Here is a 13,128-nt window from a genome sequence, read left to right as displayed (position 1 = left end):
GAAACTCCCTTCTCTGTGATAACTCCAGCCTGTGTCAAGTTGACACACAAAACCAGCCAGTACACAAGGACTGCATATGGTGGTTCTGATTGTTCTGGCAGCATGTGTATAGTAGAGGATTGCAAATTCGATCATCAATAGGAGGAGAGGACCTCGCCCTGTGAAGGTTCTGTGCCCCAGTGTAGGGGAATGCCAGGGCCAATAAGTGGGAGAGGGTGGGATGCCAGGCATGGGGGGGCAACAGGGGTTTGTTCTTGTTGTTTTTGTTTGTTTGTTTTTTGGAGGGGAAACTGGGAAAGGAGAAATTTACATGTAAATAAAGAAAATATCTAAAAAAAAAGAATTATGAGAGTAAATACAACTAAAAAGATATTATAAAATGATGTCCTCATCAAAAGAGATTCTGAATGGAAGTAATGAGATAAATTTAGATATTCAAATTTATGGCTTCTGTTTATTTGGCTGTCTCATAATTTTTAGTCATAGTGTTTTAATTTTTTAACATTATTTCGCCATAAGAATGCTCTGCTAACCAAAGGCCAAATCCCAGGAAATTTTCAACTAAAATTTGTTATATGACTTTGATGATCTGCCAACCAAAAATAATGACATGGAGACCTTTTAATGTTTCAACGCTTAGGCCTTGGCTGAGCAGGCTCTCCACTAGTTCATCCAAGTTTACCTGACCATCTATCCTGGTCCTGACTAGGTATACCTTCCAGTTCTGTACTAACAACTGTCTCTTCTCACATCTCCTGGTGAAAAGCCCTTCCACTCTCTTCTTCCCAGAGTCCCTTTCTCTCTACCAGGAAGTCCTGCATTTCACTTTCTGCCCTTCACTATTTCACTATTTCATTATTAGCCTTTATTCTAAACAAACAAACAAAAACAAAACAAAACAAACAAAAAAAACAAAAAATAATGTCCCACATTCCAGTCTGAACCAATCAACAACAGGAAAATGCTAGAGCCATTTCTTTGGGTTTCCCTTTGACTGGGTTGAGAGCTAAGTGATTTCCATCAAGGAAGCTTGCTTTGGTTTTGTTTTTATTTTGTTTTGTTTTGTTGGATTTTTTTATTTACATTTCTTTTTTTATTTAGATATTTTCTTTATTTACATGTCATATGATATCTCCTTTCCTGATTTCCCCTCCAAAAAAATAAAAAAGAAAAAGAAAAACCTGTTCCCTTTACCCTCCCCCTGCTCACCAACCCACTCTCTCCTACTTCCTGGCCCTGGCATTCTCCTACACTGAGGCATAGAACCTTCACAGGACCAAGGGCCTCTATTCCCATTGATGTCCTACTAGACCATCCTCTGCTACATATGCTGCTGGAGCCACTAGTCCCACCATGTGTACTCTTTGGTTGGTGGTTTAGTCCCTGGGAGCTCTGAGGGTACAAGTTAGTTCATGCTGTTGTTCCTCCTAAAGGGCTGCAAACCCTTCAGCTCCTTGGGTCCTTTCTCTAGCTCCTCCATTGGGGACTCTGTGCTCAGTTCCATGTTATCAAATTTATTTCAAATGTTCTCTTCTTTCCAGTTATCCCCTCCAGAAACCCTTTATCCCATCCCCCTCTCCCTGCCTCTATGAGGGTGCTCTTCCACACACCCCACCCACTCCCACCTTCCAGCCTTGGCATTGCTTTTTAACAAGATAATCTCAGACAATTATTTGGGCAGGTGAGGAAGGACAAGCATTCACATATAGAAAATCGGAATTGGGCTATTTAGAGGACAATTCCAAATATTCTGCCAACATTTAGCTCATTGCCAGATCAGCAATTAACAATAGAATATATAGAGAGACATACCTTAATACAATGTGAATAAATGTTACCTCTACAAAAGTTCTTTATCAAGCAAGTTCTTGTCCAGCTGGGTAGATGTGTTCTCTAACACCAGTTTTCTGGTTCATGGCTTGTTAGACAAATAATCATATCTGTTGATCTGCTTATTGTAGATGTCTTGCTATTCCCCAAATATACAGCACTAGCTAATACTTCCAATCTTTGTATTGTTCCCTGTGTTTGGAGCTAAGCAGTGACTTTTCACTTTCCTAAACTAAGCTGAGTTATCATTTTCTCCATCTCTTCTGTCAAAACCATAATTGTTTATTACTTAGTTCCTGTGTAAATTTGGGTAAGGCATATATGTATGAATCACATATCCCTAATATTACAGTCTCCACTAGTTTCCATGTCATAGTCACACAAAATGTTATTTTTTGCCTCTTTTATTTTTTGAAACTGTATTGAATTTCTATCTCTTTGAAGAAGGAAAGGTTTTTGTTTTCTTTTAGGTTTCTTTCTGTAGCTCCATGCCTGGAATATGAATTATAGATGTGAAATACTATTTATCACACACATTTTACAATACATTTACAAATGTATTTACATATAATCAAATTTACATATATTCATATATGTAATCAATTTACATATATTTATACTGTCTGTTACCTTTCTAAACTAGGTTTGTCATCCTTAGATACTTTAGATACGGTAAGTACAGCCTTGGAAGAATATAAACCAAAAAAACTAAAATTAGTTTAGAAACATCTTTATAGAAATTTATTCATGTGGAATGCTGATATTGTGTAGAATATTTTATCTATTTTCTATTTTAATATTGTAGTTGTGTCTAAAACCATTTGCAAACTCATAATTAAACATGTGAATACTTGTCCATATGTAAGTATATGTGAATATTGCTCCAAGAAGGAGATAACGGTATCATTCAATGTACAAATTGTTGTCAAATGATAACTTTGAGTTTATGTGCTATTTCTTGAATCTTTGGTATCCATCAAGTTCCTCAGCATCTCTGAGGAATGAGTGATGTAAGTTTTTTGCCTTTGAAGTAGTAATGAAAGGGGTGAGTGAGGTGATTCCACAGGTAAAGGTACATGCTGCCAACCTGACTCTTCCTAGTTGGAAAGAGAGAAGCTTCTCCCAAGAATTGTCCTCTAACATCTGTACAAACATCATGGAATCTATTGGCTATCAACATACACACACACACACACACATACACACACCACATGGACTTCTAAAACTGTAAATGACAATGAGAGTGGGTGATTCACATCACATTTTATAAATTAGATATATAATACAGTACACGTAAAGTGGCTAGAACACAATGGGTTCTTGTAAATTTCAGCACACAATTTAGCCTCTTGATTTAGGATCTCCTCACTATCAGTCTCCCATTGTCAGTCTTTTCAAGGAAGACTTCCTATTGCTGTTGTCCTTTTCTCTTTTCTCTTACGTCTAATGTACTGATGATTTAGTGAGTATTCAAAGAATCAAACTGTGATCACATACTTAAACACAGAACGTTATTGTAAGGCAAATAAAAGATGCCAACACCACCAACAGTGAAGGCTATGACTTCATTCTTATCGTCATAAAACAGAGTCACTAGGGAAGATTGCTCTCGTTTATTTTTGTTGGAAGTGTCATAACAGGTTGAAAGTGAGTGCATATTCTAGAAATATTAAAATTAACAGAATTGTAGGTATGTCAAACACTTATGGTGACATTTTACTGTTTTCGACCACGAAACAAGCATTTTTATCACTAAAGTGTAAGAATTTCTAAAGAATGCCTATAAACACGTACTTTAAAGAACTATTCAGTCAAAAGACATGTAAACAAAAGTAATGTTTCAGTGTTAGATCAAAATGTCACAAAATTAGCTGTGATTATTTGGTTCTACTATGACAACTTGATAGACACCCCTTCTGCTACTCTAGTGAGCTCAAATGCTCTGATATCTGCTTAATATACAGTTGTAATGCTGTCATTGGCTGGGAGCCACTTGAGAAAATTACATATCTTCATAAAATTGGCCTCTTGTGGGTTTCGACACCATTACATCACGTATAAAACATATAACATAAAATATGTCATGATGCCCTATTTATATCATTGTCAAAGCTTTGTCTGTTAGTAGTATTTGGGGAAAGCAATTTACATATACGTTTGAGTGTTCTGAAAGTTAGTAGCTCTAAGTCCCATGTGATTCCAAATGAACTGTATTATTATGCAAATATGTTAGTATTTATTAACTCATCCTTGGTCCTGATCTGACTAGATGTTGAAAATATGAAGAGGGGCATTTATTTTACACTGTAACTTATTTTTTTTTAATTTGGTGTGGTTTCACTTAGTTACATTTACTTTAATTTCCTTTAATAAATATGGACTCTATTAATTATTAGGTAATTTGTTGACTAATAAAATTGAAGATATTTTGGTTTTAATAAACTATATAAAAGTCCTTCTAAATGTTTATTTTTGGTGTCAAATGAAACATCTTCTTGGTTAAGGGAGGGATTCATGTTTACTTCTCCTTTTCCATGCTAGGTTTTGCAGGCTTTGAACCTTTGCAGGTCTTGTGTGTGCTTATATGTGCACAGTCCCTCTGAGCTCATATGTGCATCAGCCCTGCTGTGTCTGAAAGATTTTCTTTCCTTGAAGTCATCTACCCCCTCTGTCTCTTACAATGTTTCTGCTTCATCTTCTATTTAGATCCCTGACATTGGGTGGAAGGTTTTGATAAAATTATTATGGGGTAAGTGCTCCAGAATCTCTCAATCTGCAAATTGTCCAGTTGTGGATCTCAGTGATAATAACCATGTACTTCAGAAGAAGCATCTCTGATGAGGTCTGAGTAATGTTCTGATCTCTGAGTACAGCAGTGTGTCACTAGTATGTCCACTAGTAAGCGAGGATGCCTTGCCTAAGAACAGAGCATGCCCGTACCTGTGTTATACATAGAAGGTCTCAGTTTTCTTAAAAATAAAAAAATAGAAATGTAAGATGCATTTCCTTTGAGAAATAGAAAAACTACATATTCAGAAACATATTTTTGTACTAACAAAGTAAGTACTGTATATGTGTTGACTGTGAATAAAATTAAATTTCCAAGTGGTAGGTGTAGCTGCTTATAAAAATTGAAGAAATCAAAACACAAAACAAAAAGGAATTATTTGATTTTTAGTCAATAATGTTATTTTTAAAATTTTGGTATTATTGTATGTGTATGAATGCGTTACATCATGGTTTTTAGGTGTACCCGATGCATGCAGTGTTCACAGAGGCCAGAAGGGAACATCAGGTTCCCTGGAAGTGGAGTTGTAGATAGTTGTGAGCTGTTGTGTGTGTTCTGGGAACTATACCCAGATTCTCTGCGAGAGTCATAATTGTTATTACCTGTATTGTCGAGCATCTCTCCAGCTCCACCAATGTTATCCTTAGATATACAAAATAATGTTGGCTTCTTTTTCTACAAAGAATGGAGTTCTCTTTGTCCTGGCCCCTCACATTTCACTCATCTATGTAGTGCCATGTGAGTAGTAAGTGTAGAAAGGAAGTCCTAACAGATAAATGCCTGTGCCTTCCCTTTCCGCTCGGAGTCTCAGCATATCAAGCCTCAACTAGTACTCAGCTGTGCTGAATAGGGAACACATAAATTGCAAAGTTCACAGGTCTTCTTTGTTAATTATTGAAGTGGACATTTTAATTACAGAAATGGGATTGTTCTTGTGATTGACTACAGGGAACTGAGAAACTGTGAAATGTGTCTGAAATTTCATCCAAAGGCTGGAGAAAAAAAATAGCTCATCAACTAGGCTTAGGGGCAGTGGGAGAAGGAAGTTGACTTGTAGCTTCCTCCAATTGAAAGCACTAATTAATGAATGATTGCATAAAAGCGGTTGATAGAAAATCTGACTGGTTTAAATACCTTCCTTCCTACCTACATAATAGACTGAACAACAAATAAATCAAGAAATGTGCAAAGTGAATTTTACAAAATTACTAAGGCCACAGCAATATTAGAAACCAACCTGGGAAATGGTATTCTAACTTAAGAGCCTCACCTGAGTCCTTCCAGAAACCTAGGAGGACAAGACAGCCACGTGTGCAGCCAGTGCACCCAGAGCTGTGATTCATATTAAACAACTCGCATTGCCACAACACAGTTTCCTTGTGTTCTGGGCAACTCAGCATTCAGCTTCACTGTGTGCCACTGGAATATATCTCCAATGGCAACAACTATTTTGCATCAATTGTTCCTGGTTCAATATTGGTGTTGGGTATATCTTGTTGCCTGAGTATTTAGATCTCCCATAATCTAGACATTAAGATACTGGAGGGAAAATGGATGGAATATATTCAATCTATGAAAGTAGAATTCAGATGGTAAGGTCTGTACTTGGTAAGTACAAACTAAACCATTGAAACCACGAAAACAACCACTTACCAGTTCAAATACTATAACTGAGAAAGAACAATGCAGTAAGATCAGATTCTGGGTGTTTCATTGATGGCTCAGACAGTTCCATCTATGTTTAGTAGCTTATGACCTCGTAACTATCAGGACCTGGGTTTCTATTTTACAGTTCTAGTAATTTACAATCTTTGCTGCAAAATATCAAATCAACCTTTACCATTTCATGCAGCTAAAGAGTAAAATGTCATTGATCTGATGGTTCATTTTATAAAATCAGTTTTATGATGCCATCCGTGCACAATGAATACAATATTTTCTCCAGAGGCCTTGAAATTTATTTTACAATATCATTGCATCTGTGATATCATTTTGTATCCTTTAAATAATATCAGTTCCTACTGGTATACACCTATACTCTCAGACAACTACAAAGCATTTACTTGGCCATCCTATATTCATTATTTTCCCTTTCAGTACATCTTCAGCATCGTAGTTGTACCTGTTATAGAAAGTCAGATTAGTTCATGTCAAAGCATGTTTGAATCATATCGAAGACTCTGCACTTCTCTACCACACAAGCCTTTGTTTTGGGAACCCTCTATAAACTTCACTCCTATTTCTTCACCGTTGCTTACATATCACTTACTGATGATACTTTTACATCATTTAATAAAATCCACACATCTGCTGCCCCTTCCAAAGCCTCTGCATCTACTTCCTTTACCTGAAATTCTTAACCGACAGCCCTTATGGAATTGACTTTATGCACCCTTTACTTTTGGAGGAATGTTCTGGTTGTTTACCTTACTCAGTATCATACTATGCTTTTGTACTTCCATTTATCATATTCAGAAGTGTTCAAAAATATTCTATGATTTATTATTTACTGTTTGTACATTTCAAAAGAATGTGAATTTCACAAGGACAATGTTGATATATTTTTTCTTTTGTTCCTTCCTTCTTATCAAAAAATAAATGACTAGGATATATTATCTTCTGATTTAATTGAAGTTGACTGAATGATAGAACGATAGAAGGAATATTTTTGAAGAACAATTGGTATTAGATGAGAATGTTCACCTGGTAAATAGAAACAGAAGGTTTGAAATTATTTGAAATTTCATTTATAAAACATAATCATTTATTCAACCATTAACCCAGATGTGGATTTTTAAGTATATCTTTCTATATGTTTAATAGTGTTTGAAAGATATTTATGAAGGAAAAATGTTTAACCTCATTTCACCATTACCCATAATTATTTGCAAAGTTATAACTACTATCAACTCAAACATTAAACATATCTGCAATTGATCACCTACTCCTTTAGAGAAAATTGGGGGGGGTTGTTTATAACAGCAGATTAAAGCATGTGATCTTAAGCATTTTTATCTTAAACATTTATTTATTGTTAATATATATATTGAGTAAGATGAGATTCTGGATCATGCCAAGTTGATATCAACCATGACAAGTCAACTTGTCAACTCCTAAATACATCACTTAAACCATAACTTCTTCCTCTTGTCCACATAAGTTAATAGTCATTACATAAAGCAGAATGCATTCAGTCAGTCAGCCCAATTTCAAAAGTCCCTATACGTTTTTACTAGCTCTAACATGGTTCAAAAATATAAGTGCACAGTCTTATTTCTACATTCACTGGCACAGAGTAAATATTGTCATTTAAATGGGAGTGATGAGAGCTTACTAAACAGACAGTACCAAAACAAGACCAATGGATATTTGGCAAACACCAAATGTGGCAACCTAAATCCACCATCTGAGGATCGTTATTGAATTTTCTGTGCTCCAAAAGCAGCCCTACCTCTCTACCTCTAACACCTAAAGCATGCATAGCCTTCCCATGAGCCAGTTCCACTCCATGCCTGAAGATTTCCTTAGCTGATGTTGCCTCCTTCTAGCATCTCCAGCACCATGGGGTCTCCTGACACCTTATGCTTCAAATTCTCAGCTTCACACATTGGCCTCCTGTGCTCTTTCAGAGAATCACACTTTCACTAGCATCATGTGTACTCAGTGCCTTTTGGGAGCTTGGCTTAAGCTTTAATGAGCTGATTCCCACCCTCCTTGTGCTTCTATCAGGATGGTAAAGTCTGTACTGAGTGCATGGTGTGGTCAAGTTTTATTGCTTGCTTAGTATGGAGCCTGGCCCTCTGGGACATCAGTGAGGTCAGTGTTTGTGAGCTTTAAACACCTGACCCTCTGGAACACTCTCTTCTGTGGTTGTTTTCAAGCAAGAAACCCTTTAGCAACCTTATCAGTTAGCTTTTTCTCCTTTCAAATGAATTTTAATGTTTTTACAAATGAGTTTTTTATGGGTGAGATATTGTCCTTTTAACACCACTTCTAGTGCCCAAGATAGAACAGGAGATTTCTCTTTAATGGTATCATATCTTCAACAATAAGAGCCAATTTCTAAGCACTCATTTTATCCACAAACGAAAGTCTTTCCCTGCCTCAGTGGACAGTGCATTCTTCCATCCCTTCACTCTAGTAGTTGTAGTCTCTCAGTGCAGACCTAGAGAACAGGGAGTAGCAGCCATGACTTAGAAAAGAGCACTGTGATGATTCTGAATAGAATCTAGGAACAATTAGAATAAAGGTAGAAAAAACAGAGAAGTGGATTAGCATATTTAAATGAATAATTGTTTTAATAGGGGCTAAAGAGATGACTCAGCAATTAAGCATGCTTGTAGCCCTTCTAGCAGACTCGAATTTGGCTCAGAATACCCACATTGATGAATCACAGACTACAGGGACCTGATGTTTTCTTTATACGTCTGTGGATTATTGTATACATGTACAGGGACACACAGAGAGATACAGACACACACAAATAAATACAATTTTTTAAGAAGAGTTGTTTAAAAAGGTACATCTTTTCTTTGACTTTGTTGGATTTTTTTCTTGAAATGTAAGAATATAAAAGTATGTGTGTAATTATGTGTGTCTCTGTATGCAATTTATATTAAAGGCAAATATAATATGTGGTTGCTAAAGATAGCAGGGATGTTGCCAAGGACAAGTCATATGTGTGTTATGAAATGCAAGAACAAGGTAAATTCAGGATTTGAAGTATATCATTGATGAACAGTATAAATGTGAGAAATGTGTTGTACTAATGTTTTTAATTTTTATACTCATGAAAATATTCTTTTATACATGATCATAAACTGATCAGTATTAAATTTAAGATGCCTCAGGTACTTATCAGCATTCGACTAGAGTTATGAATATCTGAGTGAAGATGTGCTCTGTATATTTTCCTTCTCCTGATGGACCACTAAGGGTTATGTGATACAGAACAGGCTGGGTTGGGCTTGCAGTTTCTGCTTGTAGGGTGAGAAATACAACAACAGGGAGTATAGGACAGGGCCATGAATTCTGATATTCCACTGGCCCTCAGACAGGGACCTAAGTCTTCCTTCACTTATCAGTTCTCTACATTTGATATTAACAACCGGCATTACAAACCCTAATGTCTCCTGTGGTCAGAAAAAAACTTTTTGGATAAAGATATATCTAGAGTGAAAAAGGGTGTTTGCCAAGTGTAATAAGTACAAACAGTTAAAACTGTTTAAGTGGCATAATTAAGAAAATTTACTCACTGTGTGTGGGCCTTCAGTGCATGAACATATGCATCCACATATGCACATTCAACTGTCTACGGACAAAAAAAAAATACCATAAGTTTAATTTATGTCATGTTTTGTAAAATTTTGAAGGGATTAAATTAAAACTAAATCAGAAGAAAGATGATCATAAAAACCAATATAGTAATAATTCCAAAATTAAAAGAAGAAAATTAAATTATATCGTGAAAAAGAGGAAAGGAGGAAAGGTATCTTATTTTGACTCCAGGAGAGAGAAGACAGAGTAAGTAAGGCAAAGAGTGCAGGTAGGAATGCTGGAGCCAGTGATGATGCCACTGACCCTGGGACAAAATGAAAGCAAAGATCACTGGCAAGCTAAGCTCGCATGTAGGCATCACCCATTCCATAAACAGAGAGCATGGGCTATGCAAGTCTGAAGGGAAAAGGAGGTAGAGACCCCAACATTGGAGAGGGTGGGCTGAGAGAAATGTGATGAAACCTCTGGGAGTGGTGGGTAGCACGCTCTGTGTTCAGTAAGAATCTAAATACAAATCGGGAAGCTGTGACCTTCTATGAGAGAGGTCTAAAAATGAAACAAGGCCGAGAAATTCCCGTTGAGGTTAAAGAAAGGGAATAAGTATATATTTAAAGATTTCTTGTCAGAGGCAAGGAGCAGTAGTCAGGCCCTGACCCTGCCATTGGGGTCAGTTAAATTATTGACATGAAAGGAAAAGGGAGACTCGATGTGAATAATTTTGGAAAAGAAAAAGTTATATCTTCATAAGTATATTAACTAATTTATTTCAGATTTTGAGAGCCAAACTTTGAATTCTAATAAGTAGAGACTTGTGGAACAGAAGTTCCAAACATAATGTTTTCTATAATAACCACATAATTAGCAGCTCCATTCTAGTTAGATATTCAAAATAGATCTCAATACCCTCTGTGTTGAAGGGATATTAGCAGTGTACTAGCCGCCACCTTGAAATCTAAGCTCTCTGTGCACAAATACTGAACCCAGTGAATATGATATGCAGCCTCTGTTACTCAAATATAAAATATGAATTAATGCTTGTCTTCATTATTTATAACTGAATACAAAGGATAGAATGACAGATAACAGAAACAAATAGAAAGTGTGAAAACACAAATCTTGGCATGTTAACATGCTGGACAAATGTGCAGCTTTTAAAAGCATTTGCTGCTCTTGCAGGGGGCCAAAGTCTGATTCTCATAGTCTGTGCCATGTGACTCACAAACACCTGTAACTTGCTCCAAGGGATCTAACACACTCTTCCGCTCTTTTGGGGCACTCATATGCTTGTGGTATGTACTCATATGGGGCACTCACATACCTGTGGTATATACTCATATACAGACAAATACAAAAGTTTAAAATAACAATAAATGTTTAAAATAAAATTATAATGAATATGTGATAAAAGGCATCTAAAACAGGCAAACCTCTTATAATGCAAATTAAGTAGGAAAAATATTTGGCAAATTTATAATAAAGAGACACAAATTAAGTTCTGATTTGTACATACGGAAAGATGGTAACATTAAGAGATATTCAATTCAGCCCTTAATGGCAATGGAAAAGCAAAATGTAAATGATGAGATTCTATACTAAATGCTGCCTGGTATAAATACACTTCTTTATCTGGCCCAAGAAATGTGGTCAAGTACTCAGGTTTTATGACTGCAGACTTGCAGATGACTTTCTCCTTTTTGCTTTGCCCCACCCCCAAAAATGAGCATAAATGTAATACAATCCCAATGAGAATATTAGAAAATTTTGTGTTTGTATGTGTGTGCTTTATAGTTTGAGTAAAGTAAAATACTCTAGACATTAACTCTAATACAGGAAGCAGAGGATGATCAACAGTGTGTGAAATTGAACAGCAGCAATGGACTAGGATCTGAGAAACTGTCTTAGCAGAACTTGTAAGCTAGGAATCTTCCCTGTCACATGACTATGATTTTACATAGGAATAGACAAATTCATATAGCACAGAAAATAGACCAGAAGAAGGTCCTATTACATGGTATACTTTAATATACAATAAAGGTGGGATTCAACTGCTTGTCATAGAATGAACTATTAAAGGAGAGTGCTGAGTATCTTCAGACATCAGAAATAAAGAAATAAAACAAAATCTAACTTATTAATCATAACACATTCAAAATTGAATTTTAGATGTAGTAAAATTTCATTTGCCATGTTGGGGGGGATAACTATCCTTATATAGTGAATCATTCCTATACAAATAGAGACAGTCTATTATTTTGTCCAGGAGAATATTTATTAAACAACTATAAAGAAGACTTCCACATTAGTGATATACTGATATTTTTAAAAATATTTTAACTGACAGGACAACTAATTCAAATGAAAATAAACAAAAGACCTTCATAAGGAATTAGAAAAAAAAAGTATAGAAGGCCATTTATGAAATTAAATGCTGCTTGAGATCACAATAACCAGGAAAGTGCAATTTAAAATAGCAATGACCCATCACCTGATGCAATCAAATACATAAAAATTAAGAAAATGAAAAAATGTGACTGAAATGCAGAAAAAAAAAATAATTATGCTCATGTGCTTTTGTTGAGATGCGTGTTTCTTTAGAAAAGCAACCAGGCAAAATTAGTTACACTTATTTACATGCCAGTTTCCCATGTAAAAGAATTGTGTTGTCAAAATAAAGTACATATTCATAGACTATGAAGGTGGTGCTATTCTATAAAATAATATTAATAATAGTGATGATAATTCAAATACAATTAGTTAGCCTCTGCAACTTAACAGAGATAAACTATTGCTGATAAAACCACAGAGAACATGGAGAAATCAAGTATGCACTTGGAAGCTTCACCCTTTGTTAAGATAGCAACTTCCAGCACTTTGAAAAATAAGCAATGATCTTATCCTGCTGTGGACTCTGAGATCTAAAATAATGACTAACCTGGTATTAGAAGGCATATCTACTAATACAACAGCAAAGTGATCATCGTAGTAGCTACCAAACATTTTCCGATTGGATTAAGGACTCTTCCACAAGATGAAACCTATATCTGGCACCAATTTCAGGGATAGCAAGTACCTGTGGCTAGATAAGGCATGTGTTATAGAAAACCTACAACTGTTATTGTGATAAATGGACATAGTTTCGAATCAACTCCTGGCAGCTTCTAGTTACACTCATAGATGAGAACATTTCCCCAACCTCTCCAGAGAAGACTCTATTTGCAAAAGATGGCGATTAA

The 13,128-nt window shown here is 35.8% G+C and overlaps 1 protein-coding gene and 1 long non-coding RNA gene across 3 annotated transcripts in view; one reads left to right on the top strand and one right to left on the bottom strand.

Moving 5' to 3' along the window:
- Nucleotides 1-13,128, top strand: part of Mdga2 (MAM domain containing glycosylphosphatidylinositol anchor 2) — a 743,089-nt gene that overhangs the window by 462,148 nt on the left and 267,813 nt on the right. The gene's annotated exons all lie outside the window — the stretch shown is intronic.
- LOC116080036 overlaps nucleotides 8,627-13,128 on the bottom strand; it is a 36,577-nt gene continuing 32,075 nt past the window's right edge. The window contains exons 4-5 of the long non-coding RNA XR_004114291.1: nucleotides 9,874-9,929; nucleotides 8,627-8,783 (exon numbers count right to left, since the gene is read on the bottom strand). This is a non-coding gene — a long non-coding RNA (uncharacterized LOC116080036). The remainder of the gene's footprint in view (nucleotides 8,784-9,873; nucleotides 9,930-13,128) is intronic.

Source organism: Mastomys coucha, unplaced genomic scaffold (assembly GCF_008632895.1).
Source record: "Mastomys coucha isolate ucsf_1 unplaced genomic scaffold, UCSF_Mcou_1 pScaffold6, whole genome shotgun sequence".
Lineage (NCBI taxonomy): Eukaryota > Metazoa > Chordata > Mammalia > Rodentia > Muridae > Mastomys > Mastomys coucha.
This window is presented reverse-complemented; position numbering and strand designations above follow the sequence as displayed.